The sequence below is a fragment of the Pristiophorus japonicus genome, chromosome 13, assembly GCF_044704955.1.
Source record: "Pristiophorus japonicus isolate sPriJap1 chromosome 13, sPriJap1.hap1, whole genome shotgun sequence".
NCBI lineage: Eukaryota > Metazoa > Chordata > Chondrichthyes > Pristiophoridae > Pristiophorus > Pristiophorus japonicus.
The window spans coordinates 191,275,733-191,300,184 of record NC_091989.1 but is presented as its reverse complement, the minus strand read 5'-3'; the positions used below and the strand labels follow the sequence as shown (position 1 = coordinate 191,300,184).

At 51.5% G+C, this 24,452-nt stretch overlaps 1 protein-coding gene across 2 annotated transcripts in view; it reads right to left on the bottom strand.

The window, feature by feature from the left end:
• The window catches only part of LOC139278991 (cadherin-5-like), a 101,519-nt gene extending 94,843 nt beyond the window's left edge, over positions 1-6,676 (bottom strand). For both annotated transcript variants that reach the window (XM_070898291.1, XM_070898292.1), the window contains exon 1: positions 6,479-6,676. The gene's annotated coding sequence lies outside the window, so the exon portion shown is untranslated. The remainder of the gene's footprint in view (positions 1-6,478) is intronic.
• Positions 6,677-24,452: the final 17,776 nt, after the last annotated feature.

The following is a 24,452-nucleotide window of genomic DNA, read 5'->3' as shown; positions in this document are numbered from 1 at the left end:
CACCGGCCATACACTGAAATGTTGTCCTCTACATGCAGATGTTGGTTCGGACAGCACCGAGCAATGCACCCCAGCCACCTCTGGCACACAAAGGTCGAGTGTGACACCCACCCCAACATTGCCAGCAGCCCAACACACCAGCTCCTTCCTCCACCACCACCCCGCCCCCCAAGATCACCCATATCCACCACACCCACCTCTGCCACCCAGAGACACGAAGACCCGGAGGGAGAGGAGGGAGGAGTGCCAGTCTTCGAACCACTTGAGGTCGAGGAGATGCAAGTGGAAGACTCCAGCCTCCTGACCTGTGTGCCACCTCTTTGGCCAACATTGGTGTCGGGTCCGACTTTTTGGGATTTGAATCGGACGACGCAGGAACAAGTGCTGGGAGGCGCAGAGGCCGTGCTGGTAAACCCACCAGGCTGCAAGCTCGCCGGATGATGCAACAATCCCATGAGGATGGAGGACGGGTGACAGCAATCCAGGAAATGGTCCAGTAGTCGAGGACGAGCGTTGACCGAGCTCGAGATGTGCTGCAGACCAGGGCTGGGAGAGCTGTCAGCATCGCCACCTTTGCTGAGCAGCATATTGCCAGTGTGGAGCGGCTCAGTAGTGCGGTGGAGCGAAACACCGACTGTGTCGGGACCATGTGGCAATCGATGCTTTCGGGACATGTCATGCAAACCACCAAGCCCTCCACATATGATGCGACTGTTTAATGGGTCCTGTCATCAGGCCATTGCACGACAACAAGGAAGGGTGACCAATGGAGGAAGGCTGCCATTGAATGAGAGACAGTTACACAACTTACAGGGCACACATTAAGGCTTGCACTTCAATCCACATTGTGTTAGGTCCACCATCGCGGAGTCCCACCCTGATATGACATGTTCCTCACTGACCTTGCAGACCATTATATATCTTTTTCCGTCTTATATACTTCAGCTCATGCTGTTCTCACTATCACATCCTGCCACCTCACAGAGCGTTACATGACTTCATTATTGCCGATATAGTTTGACATAAGCTCATACCATGTGTGCGCTCACATTCTGTCAATAACTCTGCTCTGCCTGCAATGGTCCAAAAACCCTTGTAGTGCATATCCAATTCAGCCTTGACTGCGTCGGAAATCATTGCCGCTTCCTGTACCACACCTGCCCTTCAACGGAGCACTTTTCATTTACATATGTGAAGTCATTCTGTGCAGGTTAAGGTCAATCAGAGAATCATTCTGAGCCTGTGATAATGGTGCAGCCTATGGACACTACGTGGTATGTGCAGCGCTGAAACACTGAACGATTCTCCCTGCCGCACGATTTAGAAACATAGAAACATAGAAAATAGGTGCAGGAGTAGGCCATTCGGCCCTTTGAGCCTGCACCACCATTCAATAAGATCATGGCTGATCATTCACCTCAGTACCCCATTCCTGCTTTCTCTCCATACCCCTTGATCCCTTTAACCGTAAGGGCCACATCTAACTCCCTCTTGAATATATCCAATGAACTGGCCTCAACAACTCTCTGCGGCAGGGAATTCCACAGGTTAACAACTCTCTGAGTGAAGAAGTTTCTCCTCATCTCAGTCCTAAATGGCCTACCCCTTATCCTAAGACTATGTTCCCTGGTTCTGGACTTCCCCAACGTCGGGAACATTCTACCCACATCTAACCTGTCCCCTCTCATCCTTCTAAACTCCAATGTATAAAGGCCCAGTTGATCCAGTCTCTCCTCATATGTCAGTCCTGCCATCCCGGGAATCAGTCTGGTGAAAGTCCAAATACACCACATCCACTGGTTCTCCCTTGTCCACTCTACTAGTTACATCCTCAAAAAATTCCAGAAGATTCGTCAAGCATGATTTCCCTTTCATAAATCCATGCTGACTCGGTCCGATCCTGTCACTGCTTTCCAAATGGGCTGCTATTTCATCCTTAATAATTGATTCCAACATTTTCCCCACGACTGATGTCAGCCTAACCGGTCTATAATTACCTGTTTTCTCTCTCCCTCCTTTTTTAAAAAGTGGTGTTACATTAGTTACCCTCCAGTCCATAGGAACTGATCCAGAGTCGATAGACTGTTGGAAAATGATCACCAATGCATCCACTATTTGTAGGGTCACTTCCTTAACTACTCTGGGATTCAGACTATCAGGCCCCGGGGATTTATTGACCTTCAATCCCATCAATTTCCCAAATACAATTTCCCGCCTAATAAGGATATCCTTCAGTTCCTCCTTCTCACTCGACCCTCGGTCCCATAGTACTTCCGGAAGGTTATTCGTTTCTTCCTTCGTGAAGACAGAAGCACAGTATTTGTTCAATTGGTCTGCCATTTTTTTATTTTTGGATTTACAGCCAGTTCGCACGACATTTCCTCCAGCGGTCCTGCTGGCGGGCAGGAGCACGATCTCAGAGGATCATGCACGAGGAAAATCCCATTTTTGGAACGTCTGGCATGGGCGGGCGGCAGGAAGTTGTTTCACCGAGGAATCTCCCGTTGGGCGGGAACTGGGTAGCAGGTGGGCGAGGCCTGGGCGGCAGCTGGGCGGGTCCTGGCTAATCGGGCGGGGCCTGGGCAGCAGGTGGGCGGGGCATGGGTGGCAGGTGGGCGGGACCTGAGGAATTGAGCGGGGCCTGGGCGGCAGCTGGGCGGGACCTGACTAATCGGGCGGGGCCTGGGCAGCAGGTGGGCGGGGCATGGGCGGCAGGTGGGCGGGGCCTGAGGAATCGGGCGGGGCCTGGGCAGCAGGTGGGCGGGGCCTGGGCCGCAGCTGGGTGGGACCTGAGTAATCGGGTGGGACCTGGGCAGCAGGTGGGCGGGGCCTGGGCGGCAGATGGGCGGGACCTGAGGAATCGGGCGGGGCCTGGGCATCAGGTGGGCGGGGCCCGGGCGGCAGGTGGGCGGGGCCTGGGCGGTAGGTGGGCGGTACTCTGATCAAGTTCAGGCCCCAAATCTTTTGTTGTATATAACCATGCAAGTTATGTATAATGATTATTTTGTTCTGATTATTTCTTCATTAAGGAGGGAGAAGTGTAATACAGAGCTCCCCCTAGTGGACTACTGCGATAATGCAATTGGTGATGTATATAATAAAAGGATCATGTGACAACGTCACATGACAAGTTCCTGTGGAGCCATCGGCGGACGAACTTCAGCCTCCCGAAAATGCCTCTTACCGTCGGAAAGCGGCCGTCACACGGCGGAGTTGAATGGCTGCTGCCGGTGAAATTCTCCCCAGTGCTTTTGCCGGCAGTCCACACTTCTGCCCTGCCGCCGCCGACCCCTCCTAAGTGAGTCATCAAAGCACACACCGCCGATCTCCCGCACCGCAAGCAAAGTTTAGGTGAAAAAAATCTTCGGCCCACCAATCGGTGCCCCCAACAGTTTTTTTGTTGGTGCACTGTGTTCGCTGTGTGTGAGACATGGCGGTGCGGTGGCCTTTCAAGGGAAGGCCGGCACTACCCCGGCTACCATTTTATTTTTGTCAGCCGACTGCCAGGTCGGCCGGACAATTATGCCCCCGGGTTCGGTCGGACCACCAATAGGCAACCTGGCGGACCCTCGGTGGTGTCAGGCTGCTGGCCCAGCCAAAATCCCCCAGTGGACCGAACTAAAATAATCGTAGAGCTCGCAGCGACCCTCCCCTTCCAGTGAAGGGTAGAGACGTGGTGCGCACAAGCATCGTGACATCATCAGCGCCAGGCTGGTGACTGACAGCGGCGGAGATTGTGTCCCACCTCCACTGCTCCCCCTCCCCCAGTGTGCTCACCTCTCCCCCCACTGCCCCCCCTAGTGTGCTCACCCCTCCCCCTACTGCCCCCTTTAGTGCCCTCACCCCCCCCCACTGCCCCCCTCGAGAGTGCTCCCCCCTCCCCCCACTGCCCCCCTCAAGAGCGCTCCCCTTCCCCCACTGCCCCCCTCGAGAGTGCTCCCCACTCCCCCCCCTCGAGAGCATTCCCCCTCCCACCCACCACTCCCCTCGAGAGCGCTCCCCCCTCCCCCCACTGCCCGCCTTGAGAGCGGTCCCCCCTCCCCCCACTACCCCCCTCGAGAGCATTCCCCCTCCCCCACAGCCCCCCTCAAGAGCGCTCCCCCCTCCCCCCACTACCCCCCTCGAGAGCATTCCCCCTCCCCCCACTGTCCCCCTCGAGAGCGCTCCCCTTCCCCCACTAACCCCCTCGAGAGCATTCCCCCTCCCCCCACTACCCCCTCGAGAGCATTCCCCCTCCCCCCACCACCCACCTCGAGAGCGCTCCCCCCTCCCCCCACTGCCCTCCTCGAGAGCGCTCCCCCTCCCCCCACTGCCCCCCTTGAGAGCGCTACCCCCACTACCCCCCTCGAGAGCGCTCCCCCTCCCCCCACTGCCCCCCTCGAGAGCGCTCCCCCCTCCCCCCACTGCCCCCCTCGAGAGCGCTCCCCCCTCCCCCCACTACCCCACTCGAGAGCGCTCCCCCCTCCCCCCACTGCCCCCTCGAGTGCGTTCCCCCTCCCCCCACTGCCCCCCTCAAGAGCGCTCCCCTTCCCCCACTGCCCCCCTCGAGAGTGCTCCCCACTACCCCCACTACCCCCCTCGAGAGCATTCCCCCTCCCCCCCACTACCCCCCTCGAGAGCGCTCCCCCTCCCCCCACTGCCCCCCTCGAGAGCGCTCCCCCCGCCCCCCACTACCCCCCTCGAGAGCATTCCCCCTCCCCCCACTGCCCCCCTCGAGAGCATTCCCCCTCCCCCACTACCCCCTCGAGAGCATTCCCCCTCCCCCCACCACCCACCTCGAGAGCGCTCCCCTCTCCCCCCACTGCCCTCCTCGAGAGCGCTCCCCCTCCCCCCACTGCCCCCCTTGAGAGCGCTACCCCCACTAACCCCCTCGAGAGCGTTCCCGCTCCCCCCTCTGCCTCCCTCGAGAGCGCTCCCCCCTCCCCCCACTACCCCCCTCGAGAGCATTCCCCCTCCCCCCTCTAGTGCCCTCACCCCCCCCACTGCCCCCCTCGAGAGTGCTCCCCACTCCCCCCACTACCCCACTCGAGAGCGCTCCCCCCTCCCCCCACTGACCCCCTCGAGTGCGTTCCCCCTCCCCCCACTGCCCCCCTCGAGAGCTTTCCACCTCCCCCCACTATCCCCCTCGAGAGCGCTCCCCCCTCACCCACTACCCCCCTCGAGAGTGCTCCCCCTCCCCACTGCCCCACTCGAGAGCACTCACTGCCGCACTACCGCCCCCATTATGACCAACTTCCGGTCCGCGCGGAAAAAAATGCCAAAGAGCTGAATTTTACGCAGGAGGCCACCTCACCCACTGCGGCAGTGAAATCCATCGACAACGGGAGGTGCAACCGTTTGGGAGGGCCTGAATCTCTCGCCCATCTTGTGTACGTGTGCTTAGTGATCTTATAAAGAATATATCACAGTGGCGATCTTATATTGATGGCCTCTAGTTATGCTCTTCCCCACAAGTGGAAACATTCTCTCTGTATCCACTCTATCAAAACCTTTCATCATTTTAAAGACCTCTATTAGGTCACCCCTCAGCCTTTTTTTTTCAAAAGAAAAGAGACCCAGCCTGTTCATCCTTCCCTGATATGTGTACCCTCGCATTTCTGGTATCATCCTTGTAAATCTTCTCTGCACCCTCTCCAGTGCCTCTATATCCTTTCTATAATATGGCGACCAGAACTGTACGCAGTGCTCCACGTGTGATCTAACCAAGGTTCCATACAGGTTAGCGTAAGGTCCCTACTTTTCAGTTCTATCCCTCTAGAAATAAACCCTAGTGCTTGGTTTGCTTCTTTTATGGCTTTGCTAACCTGTGTCGATGAGAAGGTTTATGCACGCGAATGGAGTGCTTCCATTTCAGTGAGCCGAGTTTCCTCCCTGTAGTGAACTAATACATGTCAGAAACTCCCCATCCCAAATACTAGGTTCAAACACTCCCAGGGCAGGTACAGCACGGGGTTAGATACAGAGTAAAGCTCCCTCTGCACTGTCCCATCAAACACTCCCAGGGCAGGTACAGCACGGGGTTAGATACAGAGTAAAGCTCCTTCTACACTGTCCCATCAAACACTCCCAGGGCAGGTACAGCACGGGTTAGATACAGAGTAAAGCTCCCTCTACACTGTCCCATCAAACACTCCCAGGGCAGGTACAGCACGGGGTTAGATACAGAGTAAAGCTCCCTCTACACTGTCCCATCAAACACTCCCAGGGCAGGTACAGTACGGGGTTAGATACAGAGTAAAGCTCCCTCTACACTGTCCCATCAAACACTCCCAGGGCAGGTACAGCACGGGGTTAGATACAGAGTAAAGCTCCCTCTACACTGTCCCATCAAACACTCCAAGGCAGCTAAGTTAAACACAGCATGGGGTTCCTTTGCTGCCACAGCTGGATGCCTGATGTCCAGTTTCAGACAAGTCTCGCGGATATTTCCATGACACAATAGCCAAGTTGCCCCCACCATCTAATGAAGTTCACGCACCTCTCTGTAACTCTCTTTGTCGCAATCTGGTGCAGTCCTCAACAATCCAGCTTACATCCAGATACAAGGGATATTCAGCGGCAAATCGCTGTGCCGTAGATTCCAGCGCTTGTTTACCAGAGTTGACTTTGTGTGGTCACAGTGCTCAGTGTGAATTCCCGGCTTTCCCGAGCGGTCTGGTGCTGTGTTCGTGCTTTGGGGACCCAGCCTGTTTTGCCATTCACTCATTTCCTGTCATTGTCTCACAGGTTTGTCATATCAGCTCTGAGGGCCCAGAGTGTCGGAAACCAGATAAATGGCAGTGCAATTATCCCAAAGTAGCCTCTTGACTTCCAGCGAAATTAATGCCGATTGAAATAATTGTGCAGCCTGTCAGCGTACAGGCTGCGGGAGCTGGCTGGAGCATGAACTGAGCAAAGCCAATTCAAACATATCATCGTCCATGGGCATTTCGCTTATTACTGTGTTTTCAATTTCACTTTGATTCCTCTTTTTAAGAGAAATGGGAAAAGAGTTCACTGAGGGGGTCGATGTGAGAGCTGAGATAACGTCAAGAGGGGCGCAGCCCTTAACCCCAGGGAGTCTGCCACCTTTGAACTGTGCCAAGGCCCTTGTGACTGCTGGAAATAAAGAAAGACTTGCATTTCTATAGCGCCTTTCACGACCACCAAACGTCTTATAGCGTTTTACAGCCAATTAAGTAGTCACTGTTGTAATGTGGGAAACACAGCAGCCAATTTGTGCACAGCAAGCTCCCTCACACAGCAAAATGCTCATGACCAGAAAATCTGTTTTTGTTATGTTGATTGAGGGATAAATATTGGGCCAGGATACCAGGGATAACTCCCCTGCTCTTCTTCGAAATAGTGCCATGGGATCTTTTACATCCACCTGAGAGAGCAGACAGGGTCTCGGTTTAACACCTCACCTGAAAGACCAACAGTGCGGTGCTCCCTCAGCCTAGATTTTTGTGCTCAATTCTCTGGAGGGGGACTTGAGCCCACAACCTTCTGACTCAGAGGCAAAAGTGCTACCCACAGCCACGGCTGACACCAGAACCACGGTGTGACACTGAGCCAGTTGTTCTTCTCAAGTCAATAGCTGATACCATCAAACATTCTCCTTTTCAACTAAATTATTGGAAACATAAACAGAGACAGAAATAACTCTTTAGTAAGCTTTTTAAAAAATATTGTAGACGAGGTTCTCTTGGGACGAATAATGTTGACATAGGAGTGAGAAAATGAAGATGCCGGAAAAGGAGGTTCCACCCTAGAAGCCTGCGCTTTTATTGATAAGTCAACCCCACCACCTCACCATATTCCTTAATCCCATATCTCTCCACAAACACATGTAATGGTCTCTTGAACCCATATAACCATCTGCTTCAATGACCTCCCCATATAGCTTTGCCCTCAACTTAATTACCCTTTAACCCCACCCCCCCATGACTTCCCCTCTCACATCCAACTTCCTCGTTTTTTAACTTGTGTCCCAGACCGTTCCATCCTTCACCACAGTCAGCAGTTTGTCTCCCTCGGACGTTCTGCAATTTAAAAAACATTAATTCCTGGGATATGGGCGTCGCTGGCAAGGCCGGCATTTATTGCCCATCCCTAATTGCCCCTTGAGAAGGTGGTGGTGAGCCGCCTTCTTGAATCGCTGCAGTCCGTGTGGTGAAGGTGCTCCCACAGTGCTGTTAGGGAGGGAGTTCCAGGATTGTGACCCAGCGACGATGAAGGAACGGCCGATATATTTCCAAGTCGGGATGGTGTGTGACTGGGAGGGGAACGTGGAGGTGGTGGTGTTCCCATGCGCCTGCTGCCCTTGTCCTTCTAGGTGGTAGAGGTCGCGGGTTTGGGAGGTGCTGCCGAAGAAGCCTTGGCAAGTTGCCGCAGTGCATCTTGTAGATGGTACACACTGCAGCCACGGTGCGCCGGTGGTGGAGGGAGTGAGTGTTGAAGGTGGTGGAGGGAGTGAGTGTTGAAGGACTTAAGCGATTTAGCACAATATTTTTGAAAGTACAAAGTGGAAAATAAAAGTCAGCAAGCAACCAATGCGAGTTGGAACCCCTGTATTGTATTTGTGAAGCATTGGCTCAGTTGAAAGGAATTTGATGCATGGAAGTTAAGAGTATTTTGAAATCAGCCCGTGCAAAGCAACTAAAGACCCCGTCCCTTGGGATGGCCTGCACAATCGAGGGCTCGCATGAGTTTACCATCAGTTCCTGTAACTGGCAGCTGAAGGGAAACGATGTTGACATGCACTTCTTCCATTCAGCTCGGAGTTCAAAAAAAATTGAACAGAAATCACTAAATTCAACTCAAACAGTAATGCCCGAGAGAAAGAGAACTTACTGCACACCCCAATGGCTCGTTGCGTAAGACCCTGCAAATCCCCTGGGAGGACAGGTGCACCAACATCAGTGTCCTCGTCCGGGCTAACATCCCCAGCATTGAAGTACTGACCACACTCGATCAGCTTGGAAACATAGAAACATAGAAAATAGGTGCAGGAGTAGGCCATTCGGCCCTTCGAGCCTGCACCGCCATTCAATGAGTTCATGGCTGAACATGCAACTTCAGTACCCCATCCCCTCTCATTCTTCTGAACTCCAGTGAATACAAGCCCAGTTGATCCAGTCTTTCTTGATAGGTCAGTCCCGCCATCCCGGGAATCAGTCTGATGAACCTTCGCTGCACTCCCTCAATAGCAAGAATGTCCTTACTCAAGTTAGGAGACCAAAACTGCACACAATACTCCAGGTGTGGCCTCACCAAGGCCCTGTACAACTGTAGCAACACCTCCCTGCCCCTGTATCAAATCCCCTCGCTATGAAGGCCAACATGCCATTTGCTTTTTTAACCGCCTGCTGCACCTGCATGCCAACCTTCAATGACTGATGTACCATGACACCCAGGTCTCTTTGCACCTCCCCTTTTCCTAATCTGTCACCATTCAGATAATAGTCTGTCTCTCTGTTTTTACCACCAAAGTGGATAACCTCACATTTATCCACATTATACTTCATCTACCATGCATTTGCCCACTCACCTAACCTATCCAAGTCACTCTACAGCCTCATAGCATCCTCCTCGCAGCTCACACTGCCACCCAACTTAGTGTCATCTGCAAATTTGGAGATACTACATTTAATCCCCTCGTCTAAATCATTAATGTACAATGTAAACAGCTGGGGCCCCAGCACAGAACCTTGCGGTACCCCACTAGTCACTGCCTGCCATTCTGAAAAGTACCCATTTACTCCTACTCTTTGCTTCCTGTCTGACAACCAGTTCTCAATCCACGTCAGCACACTACCCCCAATCCCATGTGCTTTAACTTTGCACATTAATCTCTTGTGTGGGACCTTGTCGAAAGCCTTCTGAAAGTCCAAATACACCACATCAACTGGTTCTCCCTTGTCTACTCTACTGGAAACATCCTCAAAAAATTCTAGAAGATTTGTCAAGCATGATTTCCCTTTCACAAATTCATGCTGACTTGGACCTATCATGTCACCTCTTTCCAAATGCGCTGCTATGACATCCTTAATAATTGATTCCATCATTTTACCCACTACCGATGTCAGGCTGACCGGTCTATAATTCCCTGTTTTCTCTCTCCCTCCTTTTTTAAAAAGTGGGGTTACATTGGCTACCCTCCACTCCATAGTAACTGATCCAGAGTCTATGGAATGTTGGAAAATGACTGCCAATGCATCCGCTATTTCCAAAGCCACCTCCTTAAGTACTCTGGTATGTAGTCCATTGGGCCCTGGGGATTTATCGGCCTTCAATCCTATCAATTTCCCCAACACAATTTCCCGACTAATAAGGATTTCCCTCAGTTCCTCCTTCTTTCTAGACCCTCTGACCCCTTTTATATCCGGAAGGTTGTTTGTGTCCTCCTTAGTGAATACCGAACCAAAGTACTTGTTCAATTGGTCTGCCATTTCTTTGTTCCCCGTTATGACTTCCCCTGATTCTGACTGCAGGCCACATAGTTCACATGCCAGATACGAGACTCCCTTCGCAAATGCTTCATGCGGAGCTCCTTCACGGTAAACGAGCCCGGTAAAGGTGGGCAGCGGAAACGTTATAAGGACATCCTGAAAGCCTCCCTGGTAAAGTGTGACATCACCACTGACACCTGGGAGACCCTGGCCGCAGACCACCTGAGGTGGAGAAAGTCCATCCGGGAGGGCATTGAGCTCTTTGAGTCTCGACGCAAGGAGCATGAAGAGGTCAAGCGCAGGCAGCGGAAGGAGCGCGCGGCAAACCAGCCCCACCGACCCCTTCCCCCGACATATGTCTGTCCCACCTGTAACAGGGTCTGTGGCTCTCGTATCGGACTGTTCCGCCATGAAAGAACTCACTTTGGGAGTGGAAGCAAGTCTTCCTCGATTCCGAGGGACCGCCTATGATGATGATGATGATGAAGACTGTTATGTGTCTGGACTTGTATATACTCTGTACAGCCACTTGAGGGCTCATTTCCCGGAGTCCCAAGGGATCTCATAATCCCTTGGGAGCACAAGTATTTAAGAAGGCTTCACAGGATGGAGAGGCACTCTGGAGGCCTGCAATAAAAGACTAAGGTCACACATTACTTTGAGCTCACAGTGTTCAGTCTGACTCTTTCTCCATACACTACAACTGGCGACGAGATACAGATAGCGAACCCAAAGATGCAGAGAACAGTGGGCATCCTGGAGAAACTCTCAGAGTGAGATGATTGGGAAACTTTTGTGGAGCGACTCGACCAATACTTCGTGGCCAATGAGCTAGATGGGGAAGAGAGCGCTGCCAAATGAAGGGCGATCCTCCTCACCGTCTGTGGGGCACCAATGTATGGCCTCATGAAGAATCTGCTCTCTCCAGCGAAACCCACGGAGAAATCGTACGATGATTTGTGCACACTGGTCTGAGATCATTTGAACCCGAAGGAAAGTGTTCTGATGGCGAGGTACCAGTTCTACACCTACAAAAGGTCTGAAGGCCAGGAAGTGGTGAGTTATGTCGCCGAGCTAAGACGCCTTGTAGGGCATTGCGAATTTGAAGGATATTTGGAGCACATGCTCAGAGACTTTTTCGTACTTGGCATTGGCCACGAAACCATACTTCGCAAACTTTTGACTGTCGAGGCCCCAACCTTGAGTAAGGCCATAGCGATAGCCCAGGCGTTCATTGCCACCAGTGACAATACGAAGCAAATCTCTCAGCACACAAGTGCTGCTACAAGTACTGTGAACAAAGTGATGTTGTTTTCGAATCGTAACGTACAGGGCAGGTCACACATGCCTGCAGCTACACGTCCGCAGATGTCTCAGAGTCCACCATCAAGGGTGATGAATGCAAGGCCATTAACACCTTGTTGGTGCTGCGGGGGTGATCATCGTTTCCATTCATGCCGATTCAAAGGATACATTTGCAAGGGCTGTGAAACAATGGGACACCTCCAACGAGTGTGCAGGCGAGCTGCTAGGCCTGCTAAACCTGCAAACCACTGCGTTGCAGAGGAGGACAGATCCTCGGAGGTTCACGATGAAACAGAACCTCTGATAGAGGAGGCAGAAGTACATGGGGTGCACACATTCACTACGAATTGTCCCCCGATAATGCTGAAGGTTGAACTAAATGGACTCCTGGTATCAATGGAGCTGGACATGGGCGCGAGCCAGTCCACCATGGGCAAAAAGACTTTCGAAAGGTTGTGGTGCAACAAGGCCTCAAGGCCAGTCTTAACTCCAATTCGCACGAAACTAAGAACTTACACTAAAGAACTGATTCCTGTAATCGGCAGTGCTACCGTAAAGGTCTCCTACGATGGAGCGGTGCACAAGCTACCACTCTGGGTGGTACTGGGCGATGGTCCCACGCTGCTCGGCAGGAGCTAGCTGGGAAAGATATGCTGGAACTGGGACGACATCCGAGCATTATTGCCCGCTGACGACACTTTGTGTGCCCAGGTCTTAAACAAATTTCCTTCACTATTCGAACCAGGCATCGGGAAATTTCAAGGAGCAAAAGTGCAGATCCACCTAATTCCGGGGGCACGACCCATCCATCACAAGGCGAGAGCAGTACAGTACATGATGAGAGAAAGGGTAGAGATCGAGCTAGACCGGCTGCAAAGAGAGGGCATTATTTCAACAGTCGAGTTCAGTGAGTGGGCCAGTCCTATTGTCCCAGTCCTCAAGGGAGACGGCACCGTCAGAATCTGTGGCGATTACAAAGTAATTATCAATCGTTTCTCCCTGCAGGATCAATACCCACTATCAAAAACCGATGACCTCTTTGCAACGCTGGCGGAGGAAAGATGTTCACGAAGCTGGATCTGACCTCAGCCTACATGACGCAGGAACTGGAGGAATCATCGAAGGCCCTCACCTGCATCAACACGCACATAGGTCTTTTTGTTTATAACAGATGCCCGTTTGGAATCCGATCAGTGGCGGCGATATTCCAGAGAAACATGGAAAGTTTACTGAAGTCGGTCCCCCACACCGTGGTCTTCCAGGACGACATCTTGGTCACAGGTCGGAACACAGTCGAGCATCTGCAGAACCTGGAGGAGGTTCTTAGTCGGCTCAACCGCGTGGTGCTCAGGTTAAAACGCTCGATGTATGTTTTCCTAGAGCCTGAAGTGGAGTTTCTGGGAAGGAGGATTGCAGCGGACGGCATCAGGCCCACCAACGCAAAGACGGGCAATCGGTACCACGCACCGAGGCCACAGAACATGACGGAGCTGTGATCATTCCTGTGACTCTTGAATTACTTTGGTAACTTCTTACCGGGTCTCAGCACCCTGCTAGAACCACGACATGTCTTACTACGAAAAGGGGGCGAATGGGTTTGGGGCAAAAGCCAAGAAAATGCCTTTGTAAAAGCGAGAAAATTATGCTCAAACAAATTGCTTGTGTTGTATGATCCATGTAAGCGTTTGGTACAAGCATGTGATGCGTCGTAATAGGGCGTCGGGTGTGTATTGCAACAAGCTAATGATTTCGGGAAACTGCAACCGGTTGCTTATGCATCCAGGAGTCTGTCTAAGGCTGAGAGAGCCTACAGCATGATTGAAAAAGAAGCGTTAGCGTGTGTCTATGGGGCAAAGAATATGCATCAATACCTGTTTGGGCTAAAATTTGAATTGGAAACTGACCATAAGCCACTTATATCCCTGTTTTCCGAGAATAAAGGGATAAATACCAACGCATCAGCCCGCATCCAGAGATGGGCGCTCACGTTGTCCGCATACAACTACGCCATCCGCCACAGGCCAGACACAGAAAACTGCGCCGATGCTCTCAGTAGGCTGCCATTGCCCACCACGGGGGTGGAAATGGCGCAGCCCGCAGATCTAGCCATGGTTATGGAAGCATTTGAGAGTGAGCAATCACCCGTCACTGCCCGGCAGATCGAAACCTGGACAAGCCAGGACCCCTTATTATCTCTAGTCAAAAGCTGTGTGCTTCACGGGAGCTGGTCCAGTGTCCCAGTGGAAATGCAGGAAGAGATAAAGCCATTCCAATGGCGCAAAGATGAAATGTCTATACAGGCAGACTGCCTTCTGTGGGGCAAGTGAGTAGTGGTCCCCAAGAAGGGCAGAGACATCTTCATCAATGACCTCCACAGCACCCACCCAGGCATCGTAATGATGAAAGCGATAGCCAGATCCTACGTGTGGTGGCCCGGTATCGATGCGGACTTAGAATCCTGTGTTCACAGATGTAATATATGCTTGCAGTTAAGCAATGTACCCAGGGAGGTGCCGCTAAGTTTATGGTCTTGGCCCTCCAAACCGTGGTCTATGGTACACATCGACTATGCAGGCCCATTCTTGGGTAAAATGTTTCTTGTGGTTGTAGACGCGTACTCCAAATGGATTGAATGTGAGATAATGTCGGCTAGTACGACCACCGCCACGACTGAAAGCCTGCGGGCCATGTTTGCCACACATGGCTTACCCGATGTTCTGGTGAGTGACAATGGGCCATGTTTAACCAGTGCTGAGTTCAAAGAATTTATGACCCGTAACGGGATCAAACATGTCACATCTGCCCCATTTGAACCAGCGTCCAATGGTCAGGCAGAGAGAGCAGTGCAAATCATCAAGCAATGCTTGAAGAGGGTAACTAAAGGCTCACTGCAGACTCGCCTATCCCGAGTTCTGCTTAGCTACCTCACGAGACCTCACTCACTCACTGGGATCCCACCTGCTGAACTGCTCATGAAAAGAGCACTTAAGACAAGGCTCTCGTTAGTTCACCCTGATCTACATGAACAGGTAGAGAGCAGGCGGCTTCAACAAAGTGCATACCATGATAGCGCAAATGTGTCACGCGAGATTGAAATCAATGATCCTGTATTTGTATTAAATTATGGACAAGGTCCCAAGTGGCTTCCCGGCACTGTCGTGGCCAAAGAGGGGAGCAGGGTGTTTTGGATCAAACTTTCAAATGGACTCATTCACCAGAAACACTTGGACCAAATCAAACTCAGATTCATAGACTATTCTGAGCAACCAACGTTGGACCCTACCTTTTTTGATGCCCCAACACACATACCAGTGGCAACCGGCACCACGGTTGACCACGGAGCAGAACCCATCATCCACAGCAGCCCAGCAGGACCCAACACACCAGGCAGCCCAGCAAGGCCAGCTGCACAGCAGCCCAGTGAGGGCCCAACAAATGATTCAACAACACCAGCTTTCACACCGAGACGATCAACCAGGGCAAGAAGGACCCAGATCGACTCACATTGTAAATAGTTACACTACTGACTTTGTGGTGGGGGGAGAGTTGTTATATATGTGGGCTTGTATTTACTCTGTACAGCCACCAGAGGGCTCATTCCCTGGAGTCCCAAGGGATCTCATAATCCCTTGGGAGCACAGGTATTTAAGGAGGCCTCACAGGTTGGAGAGGCACTCTGGAGACCTGCAATAAAAGACTAAGGTCACACGTTACTTTGAGCTCACAGTGTTCAGCCTGACCTTTCTCCATACACTACAAAGACCAAGCCCAGAGATCTGCTGAGCCAAACCAAATGAGAAAGTCCCAGGTCCGATCTCTCTGTTCCCGTTGAGCCACTGATCTCAGTTGGGGGTGGCAGTCGGGATCGGGTCACCCATTCCCCAAGTGTCCCGGGCTGCAGAGAGTTGAGTCAGTCAGTGTTCCTGTTCCTCTGAGTCAGCAGGTCATGGGCTTGACTCCCATTCCAGGGACTTTAAGCACCTAATCTAGGCCGACACTCCCAGTGCCACCACCGAGGGAGCGCTGCACAGTTGGAGGTGCCGTCTTTCGGATGAGACGCTAAAGTCGAGGCCCCATCTGCCCTCTCTGATGGATGTAAAAGATGCCACTGCACTATTCGAAGAAGAGCAGAGATATTATCCCTAGGTCCAAGAGGTAGCTGTTAAGGAGCGTCTTAAAGGAGGAGCTAGAGTTAGAGAGGAGGAGAGGTTCAGGAAGGGAATTCCAGCGTTTATCGTCAAGGCAGACGAAGGCATGGCCGCCGATGGTGGAGCAATTAAAATTAGGGATGCACAATTGGAGGAGCGCAGAGATCTCGGAGTGTAGTAGGACTGGAGGAGGTTACAGAGATAAGAAGGGGGTGAGGGATTTGAACACGAGGTGGAGGATTTTAAATTTGAGGTGTTGCTACAGGAGCCAATGTAGGTTAGCGAGCACAGAGCTACTTAAAAAACTATCCGTAGATGAGGGCCCACACCCTTAACATTTTCACATTGACACATTCTCAACCTTGCTCATGGAGTCTGGGAGGTTTCCAAGTTAGACACATGACAGTAGGAACATAGGAACAACGGAACAGGAGGAGGCCATTCAGCCCCTCGAGCCTGTTACACAGGAACAGGAGGAGGCCATTCAGCCCCTTGAGCCTGTTACACAGGGACAGGAGGAGGCCATTCAGCCCCTCGAGCCTGTTACACAGGAACAGGAGGAGGCCATTCAGCCCCTCGAGCCTGTTACACAGGAACAGGAGGATGCCCATTCAGCCCCTCGAGCCTGTTACATAGGAACAGGAGGAGGCCCATTCAGCCCCTCGAGCCTGTTACACAGGAACAGGAGGAGGCCATTCAGCCCCTCGAGCCTGTTACACAGGAACAGGAGGAGGCCATTCAGACCCTCGAGCCTGTTACACAGGAACAGGAGGAGGCCATTCAGCCCCTCGAGCCTGTTACACAGGAACAGGAGGAGGCCATTCAGACCCTCGAGCCTGTTACACAGGAACAGGAGGAGGCCATTCAGCCCCTCGAGCCTGTTACACAGGAACAGGAGGAGGCCATTCAGCCCCTCGAGCCTGTTACACAGGAACAGAAGGAGGCCCATTCAGCCCCTCGAGCCTGTTACACAGGAACAGGAGGAGGCCATTCAGCCCCTCGAGCTTGTTCTGCTATTCAATGAGATAATGGCTGATCTGCGACCTAACTCCATATACCCTCTGTTCCCCCATATCCCTTAACACCCCTTAGTTAACAAAAAGCTATCAATCCCCAATTTAAAATTAACAACTGACCCAGCATCAATTGCCGTTTGCGGAAGAGAGTTCCAAACCTCTCCCACCCTGTGTGTGTGTAGAAGTGTTTCCTAATTTCACTCCAGAAAGGCCTGGCTCTAATTTTTTAGACTCTGCCCCCTAGTCCCAGGCTCCCCGCCAACAGTTAGGCCACTGTGGGCAAAGGGGCAAAAGAGTGAACACTTTACTCCTTACCCTCCCAGCGCACTGCTCCTGTTTGGTTTTAACACGGGCATTGGGGCACGGCTGGGAGCAGGATTCCTCATTTGCCGCTTATTCAGAAATTGCGTATAACTTGGCCACCACAAGAAGGGAGTTTTTGGAGTCTAAGGGAATTAAGGGATATGGAGATCAGGCAGGAAGTGGAGTTGAGGTAGAAGATCAGCCATGATCTCATTGAATGGTGGAGCAGTTCGAGGGGCCGAATGGCCGACTCCTGCTCCTAATTCTTATGGCCTGGCATCAGGGATTGTCAACTCTCTAGGACTGTCCTGAAGTCTCCGAGATGAATCTACTGGACACTACAAACAGTCCCAGGGAGTAGAATAATAGACATTGGGTACATCTCTTCCAAAACTTTTGTTCATTAGTTATAAATAATATTAGAGTTGGTGAAAAAAGTCCATTTGACTGACAGTCAAGAGTTGTCCAATTGAGTGACGTAGAATATGTTTGCTTTCCAATTGGCCTGGGAAGGCAGTGTACTATGACGATGAGCATGTAGGGCGGCCAATGGCGGGTGTCTGAGGGTGTGTCAATTAAAGGCATGTGGTCATGTAATGAAACCTCCTAGATTATGTCAAACCAGAGTTACTAACCATACCTGGCATCCTCCAACAACATTTTCTTAACCTGACCTTGGCGTCCCAGAGTACTTAAGGAAGTGGCCCTACAAATAGTGGATGCATTGGTGATCATTTTCCAACAATCTATCGATTCTGGATCAGTTCCTATGGACTGGAGGGTAGCTAATGTAACGCCACTTTTTAAAAAAGGAGGGAGAGAGAAAGTGGGTAATTATAGACTCGTTAGCCTGACATCAGTAGTGGGGAAAATGTTGGAATCAATTATTAAGGATGAAATAGCAGCCCATTTGGAAAGCAGTGACAGGATCGGACTCAGTCAGCATGGATTTATGAAAGGGAAATCATGCTTGACGAATCTTCTGGAATTTTTTGAGGATGTAACTAGTAGAGTGGACAAGGGAGAACCAGTGGATGTGGTGTATTTGGACTTTCAAAAGGCTGTTGACAAGGTCCCACACAAGAGATTGGTGTACAAAATCAAAGCGCATGGTATTGGGGGTAATGTACTGACGTGGATAGAGAACTGGTTGGCAGACAGGAAGCAGAGAGTCGGGATAAACGGGTCCTTTTCAGAATGGCAGTCAGTGACTAGTGGAGTGCCGCAGGGCTCAGTGCTGGGACCCCAGCTCTTTACAATATACATTAATGATTTGGATGAAGGAATTGAGTGCAATATATCCAAGTTTGCGGATGACACTAAACTGGGTGGTGGTGTGAGCTGTGAGGAGGATGCTAAGAGGCTGCAGGGTGACTTGGACAGGTTAGGTGAGTGGGCAAATGCATGGCAGATGCAGTATAATGTGGATAAATGTGAGGTTATCCATTTTGGGGGGCAAAAACACAAAGGCAGAATATTATCTGAATGGCGGCAGATTAGGAAAAGGGGAGGTGCAATGAGACCTGGGTGTCATGGTTCATCAGTCACTGAAAGTGAGCATGCAGGTACAGCAGGCTGTGAAGAAGGCAAATGGTATGTTGGTCTTCATAGCTAGGGGATTTGAGTATAGGAGCTGGGAGGTCTTACTGCAGTTGTACAGGGCCTTAGTGAGGCCTCACCTGGAATATTGTGTCAGTTTTGGTCTCCTAGTCTGAGGAAGGACGTTATTGCTATTGAGGGAGTGCAGCGAAGGTTCACCAGACTGATTCCAGGGATGGCTGGGCTGACATATGAGGAGAGACTGCATCAACTGGGCCTTTATTCACTGGCGTTTAGAAGGATGAGATGGGATCTCATAGAAATATATAAGATCCTGACGGGACTGGACAGGTTAGATGCTGGAAGAATGTTCTTGATGTTGGGGAAGTCCAGAGCCAGGGGACATAGTCTTCGGATAAGGGGTAGGCCATTTAGGACTGAGATGAGGAGAAACTTCTTCACTCAGAGAGTTGTTAACCTGTGGAATTCTCTGTCGCAGAAAGTTGTTGATGCCAGTTCATTGCATATATTCAAGAGGGTGTTAGATATGGTCCTTACGGTTAAGGGGATCAAGGGGTATGGAGAGAAAGCAGGAAAGGGGTACTGAAGGAATGATCAGCCATGATCATATTGAATGGTGGTGCAGGCTCGAAGGGCCGAATGGCTTACTCCTGCACCCATTTTCTATGTTTCTATGTTTCTATGTTTCTCTCCTGAACTTCTGAGACATTCCTGGTCCTATAACCTTGCTGACATAATTTCTTGGATTAAAATCCGTCTTTCAGATGAGACGTTAAACTGAGGCCCTGCCTGCTTTCTCAGGTGGATGTAAAAGATCCCGCGGCACTATTTTTAAAGATGAGCAGGGGAGTTCTCCCCGGTGTCCTGGGGCCAATATTTATCCCTCAATCAACATCATTAAAACAGATTATCTGGTCATTATCACATTGCTGTTTGTGGGAGCTTGCTGTGCGCAAACTGGCTGCCGTGTTTCCCACATTGCAACAGTGACTACACTCCAAAAGTACTTCATTGGCTGTAAAGCGCTTTGAGACATCCGTTGGTCGTGAAAGGCGCTATATAAATGCAAGTCTTTCTTTCTTTAAAAATAAAAACATGTTGGGAAACACTGAGCATCTGTGGCGAGAGGAACAGAATTAATGTTTCGGGTCGATGACCCTTCGTCAGAACTCATCAACTAGACGTCTGACGAAAGGTCATCGGACTCAAATGTTAATTCTTGTTTTTCTCTCTCTCTCTCCACGGATGCCCAATCTACTCTCTCTCAACGGTTGGTTGTTTCCAGCAATTGCTACTTTTATTTTAGACTTCCAGCATCCGCAGTATTTTGTTTATGTCTGTGTAGTTGCTTGAGTTAATCAACCAGGAGAGATGACTGAGGAGAAGTCAGAAGGTCATGTCGGTAAACATGAGATGTGCAATCTGTGGACCTTTACGTGGTCCAGTAGAATAGTTAGAAGACAGCCCTGAAAATATTCAAAGGCTGAGCCTCCACAGCCCTCTGGGGCAGAGAATTCCAGAGATTCACCACCCTCTGAGTGAAGAAATTCCTCCTCCTCTCAGTTCAAAAAGGCCGGCCCCTTATCCTGAGACTATGCCCCCTAGTTCTAGATTCCCCCTCGAGGGGAAACACCCTCCCTGCATCCACCCTGTCAAGCCCCCTCAGAATTTTATACGTTTCAATGAGATCACCTCTCATTCTTCTAAACTCCAGAGAGTATCAGCCCAATCTACTCAACCTCCCCTCATAGGACAGCCCTTTCATCCCAGGGTTAAATCTAGTGAACCTTTATTGCAGATAAGGAGACCAAAAGTGTGCACAGTACTCCAGATGTGGTCTCACCAAAGCCCTGTACAGTTGTAGCGGGACTTCCTTACTCTTAAAAGTTTCCAAGAGTTGGCAGGGAGTCTCAATCATGGAAGTGTTAAGGTGAGCTGCGTTTGGAAGCAAAGGTTGGCGGACAGGGATAGCGAGTGTTTTAATGGCTGCATGGTGAAGCGAGCAATGGGGAGGCCCATTAGTCACGTGATGGGACATGCATTGAGCAGAGAAAAGCCCATGGTGAGAGAGTTCCCAGGTGGGCTTTGTCCACTGTGAGAGACCGATCAGTGATTGAATTGATCTCCGGGGGGGGAAATTCGTCCATGCCTCAGTTGGGGCGGTGTGCTGGGCGGGCGTCTAAATGTTGCGCCGGCAAATGGTTTGTGTCTTCCGCCACAAAATTCACCAGCTGGGCCCTGAGTGTGGGGCGGGCCCTGAGTGTGGGCGGGGCCTGAGTGTGGGGCGGGACCTGAGTGTGGGCTGGGCCCTGAGTGTGGGCTGGGCCCTGAGTGTGGGGCGGGACCTGAATGTGGGGCAGGACCTGAGAGTGGGGCGGGACCTGAGTGTGGGGCTGGGCCCTGAGAGTGGGGCGGGACCTGAGAGTGGGGCGGGGCCTGAGAGTGGGGCGGGATCTGAGTGTGGGACGGGGCCCTGAGTGTGGGGCAGGGCCCTGAGTGTTGGGCGGGATCTGAGTGTGGGACGGGGCCCTGAGTGTGGGGCATGGCCCTGAGTGTGGGCGGGGCCCTGAGTGTGGGCATGGCCCTGAGTGTGGGAGGGGCCCTGAGTGTGGGCATGGCCCTGAGTGTGGGCGGGGCCCTGAGTGTGGGCATGGCCCTGAGTGTGGGCGGGGCCCTGAGTGTGGGCATGGCCCTGAGTGTAGGGCGGGACCTGAGTGTGGCCGGACCCTGAGTGTGGATGGGGCACTAGGGGAGGCATTACACACCTCTCTCAGGGCGCTAGGCCGGCTGGGCAAGGGACAATTCTCCCGAGCTAAACAGCCGGCCTCGGAGCGCCCTGAGAGATGCCTGGGGGGGGGGGGGGGGGAACATTAAAAACATTCCCAATACATAGCTCATGCCACCACAACATAAATCGCAAAAAAATAAATTAAAAACCCAACCACACTGACCTGAGGTGGATATTACTGACCTCACTGCGGCCGTTGCAGCTCGGACCAGCCGCTTTCCCAGGCATTCCCAGCAGGGGGCGCTGCGGGGCGTACGGATCAGGCTGGAGCCAATCATCGAGCCGGTGTCACAACCCGGGGGCGTTACACACCGGCTCGCCTCTCCCGGGCGGTAATGCTCCGAGCCTCGCCGATACCGGCACCGAATGTCCCGGCGGGGCGCTGGGAGCTGGCCGCACAGGCGCACGTGCTCACTGCCGCCATTCCGTCCCTCCGGGGTGCTAACAGGGGCGGCAGAAGTCCGAATTTCCACCCCCTTATCTCTGCAACCTCCTCTAGCCCGACAACCCGTCGTGATCTCGGCGCTCCTCCAATTCTGCTCTTTTGCCAATTTCCATCGCTCCACCATTGGCGGCCGTGCCTTCAGCTGTCTGGGTCAGTTGTGGGTCAATTGCTAGCACCCTCACCTCTGAGTCAGATCGTTGTGGGTTCAAGTCCCACTCCAGAAACTTGAGCACAAAAATCCAAGCTGACACTCCCGGGGAGCGCAGCTCTGTCGGAGGTGCCGTCTTTCAGATGAGTTGTTAAACCGAGGCCCGTCTTCCCTCGCAGGTGGACCTAAAAGATCCCACAGCACTATTTTGAAGAAAAGCAGGGGAGTTATCCCCGGTGTCCTGGGGCCAATATTTATCTCTCAACCAACATCACTAAAACAGATTATCTGGGCATTATCACATTGCTGTGTGTGGGAGCTTGCTGTGCGCAAATTAGCTGCTGCGTTTTCCACATTACAACAGTGACTACACTTCAAAAAGTACTTCATTGGCTGTAAAGTGCTTTGGGACGTCCGATGGTTGTGAAAGGCGCTATATAAATCCAAGTATTTGTTTCCTTCTCTAGGCCCTAAGCTCTGGAATTCTCCCGAAATCTCTCAGGCTCTCTATCTGTCCTTAAGAAGCTCCTTAAAACCTACCAAACGTTAGCTCACCAGTCCTATTATCTCCTTATGTGACTTGGTGTCAATTTTCTGTTAGATTATGTTCCTATGAAGCGCCTTGGGGGAGGGGGATTACTCCATCAAAGGCGCTATATAAATGCAAGTTGCTGTTGTTGAATTCACAGTCAGAGGAAGCAGCTGTCGAGGCTGTTACCATTGGCAACCTCGAACAGGAAACCATTGATGAAGAACTATGAGCGGAGAGAATAAAGAGAATGGGCACAAACACACATGACCTCCTGTGCGGGGGGGGGGGGGGGTCAAGGTTCGGAGGGCATTGTTAGGAGTTCTCAGGCCGTGAGTCCCCCTCATCAGTTTTTGTCCAGTGCATCAGTGTTCTTTCAACGGCACAAAGCTCAAAGTGTCAGACGGAGGCTGAGTTATAGAACACAGGAACAGGAGGAGTCCGTTCAGCCCCTCGAACTCGTGCTGCCATTCAATGAGAATGGGGTGCGTACCCCTAAAATTTTGGGGAGAACATTGTTCTAACATCGCATTGTTCTAAACTCCCTCACCAGTGGAAAAGGTTTCTTGCAATTTACTCTGTCTATTGGGGTACGGAAGCGTAGCGGTTCTGTTACTGGTCCAGTAATGATCCAGAGACATGAGTTCAAATCCCCCCACGGCAGCTGGGGAATTTAAATTCAGTTCATTAAATAAACCTGGAATTAAAAAGCCAGTATCAGTAATGGTGACCGTGAAACTTCCGGATTGTAGTTACAAACGCAACTGGTTCACGAATGTCCCTTTAGGGAAGGAAATCTGCCGCCCTTACCCAGTCTGGCCGATATGTGACTCCAGACCCACAGCGATGTGGTTACCTGCCCTGAGACGGCCCGGCGAGACACTGCGTTGTAACAAACCGCTGCGACAAAGTCAGCGCTGTGGGAACACCTTCACCACACGGACTGCAGCGGTTCAAGAAGGCGGCTCACCATTACCTTCTCAAGGGGCAATTAGGGACGGGCAATAAATGCCGGTCTTGCCAGCGACGCCCACATGCTGTGAAAGTATAAATAAAAAAATTCCTTTCAAAAGCCTAAAATCTTCCACCCCTCACCCTTCCATATTGCAGGGAGTAGAAGCCTAGTTTGTGTAATCGCTCCGTATAATCTAACCCTCGGAGCCTTGACAACATTTTGAGTTGCAGAGGCTTAAAGCAACGTGTATCAATTCTCCTTGAGATCAGCCTCAGTGACAACAGCTTCATGTTAACTGAACACTGTGAGTGATTGCTTTATTATCGCAGCCTAATATCTTTCCCATTTCTCCCCTTGATCCTCAAACACTCATTTGTTGCGTATAAAGAGTTTTTCTGATTCCAATTCCAGTGAGTCGCCGTGTGTGTTAGAGTTCATCTGCCTCCCCTATGGAGTTTGCCCGGACTAATTTGAGAAACCATAGCAACCATCGTTTGCCTTTTAGGAGACGATCACACCATTACAGGAAGAATCGAACAGCAGTGGGGGAAAAAGTGCGATGTGGCTGGACCAGAATGTTGCCAGAGTTTCGGAGTTCGTGTTATAAAGTCACTATCGGTGCTGACAAGATTTAATGGTGACTTGAGAGAGAGAGAGGGCTCTTCAAGGCAGTAAAATGAGGGCATAAATCTAAAATAATGTCAGAAAGAAATAATGAGAAAGTCTGAAAATGGAGAGACTGGGGACGCTGGGGTTGTTCTCCTTAGAGCAGAGAAGTTTAAGGGAAGATTTAATATGAAGGATTTTGATAGAGAAAATAAG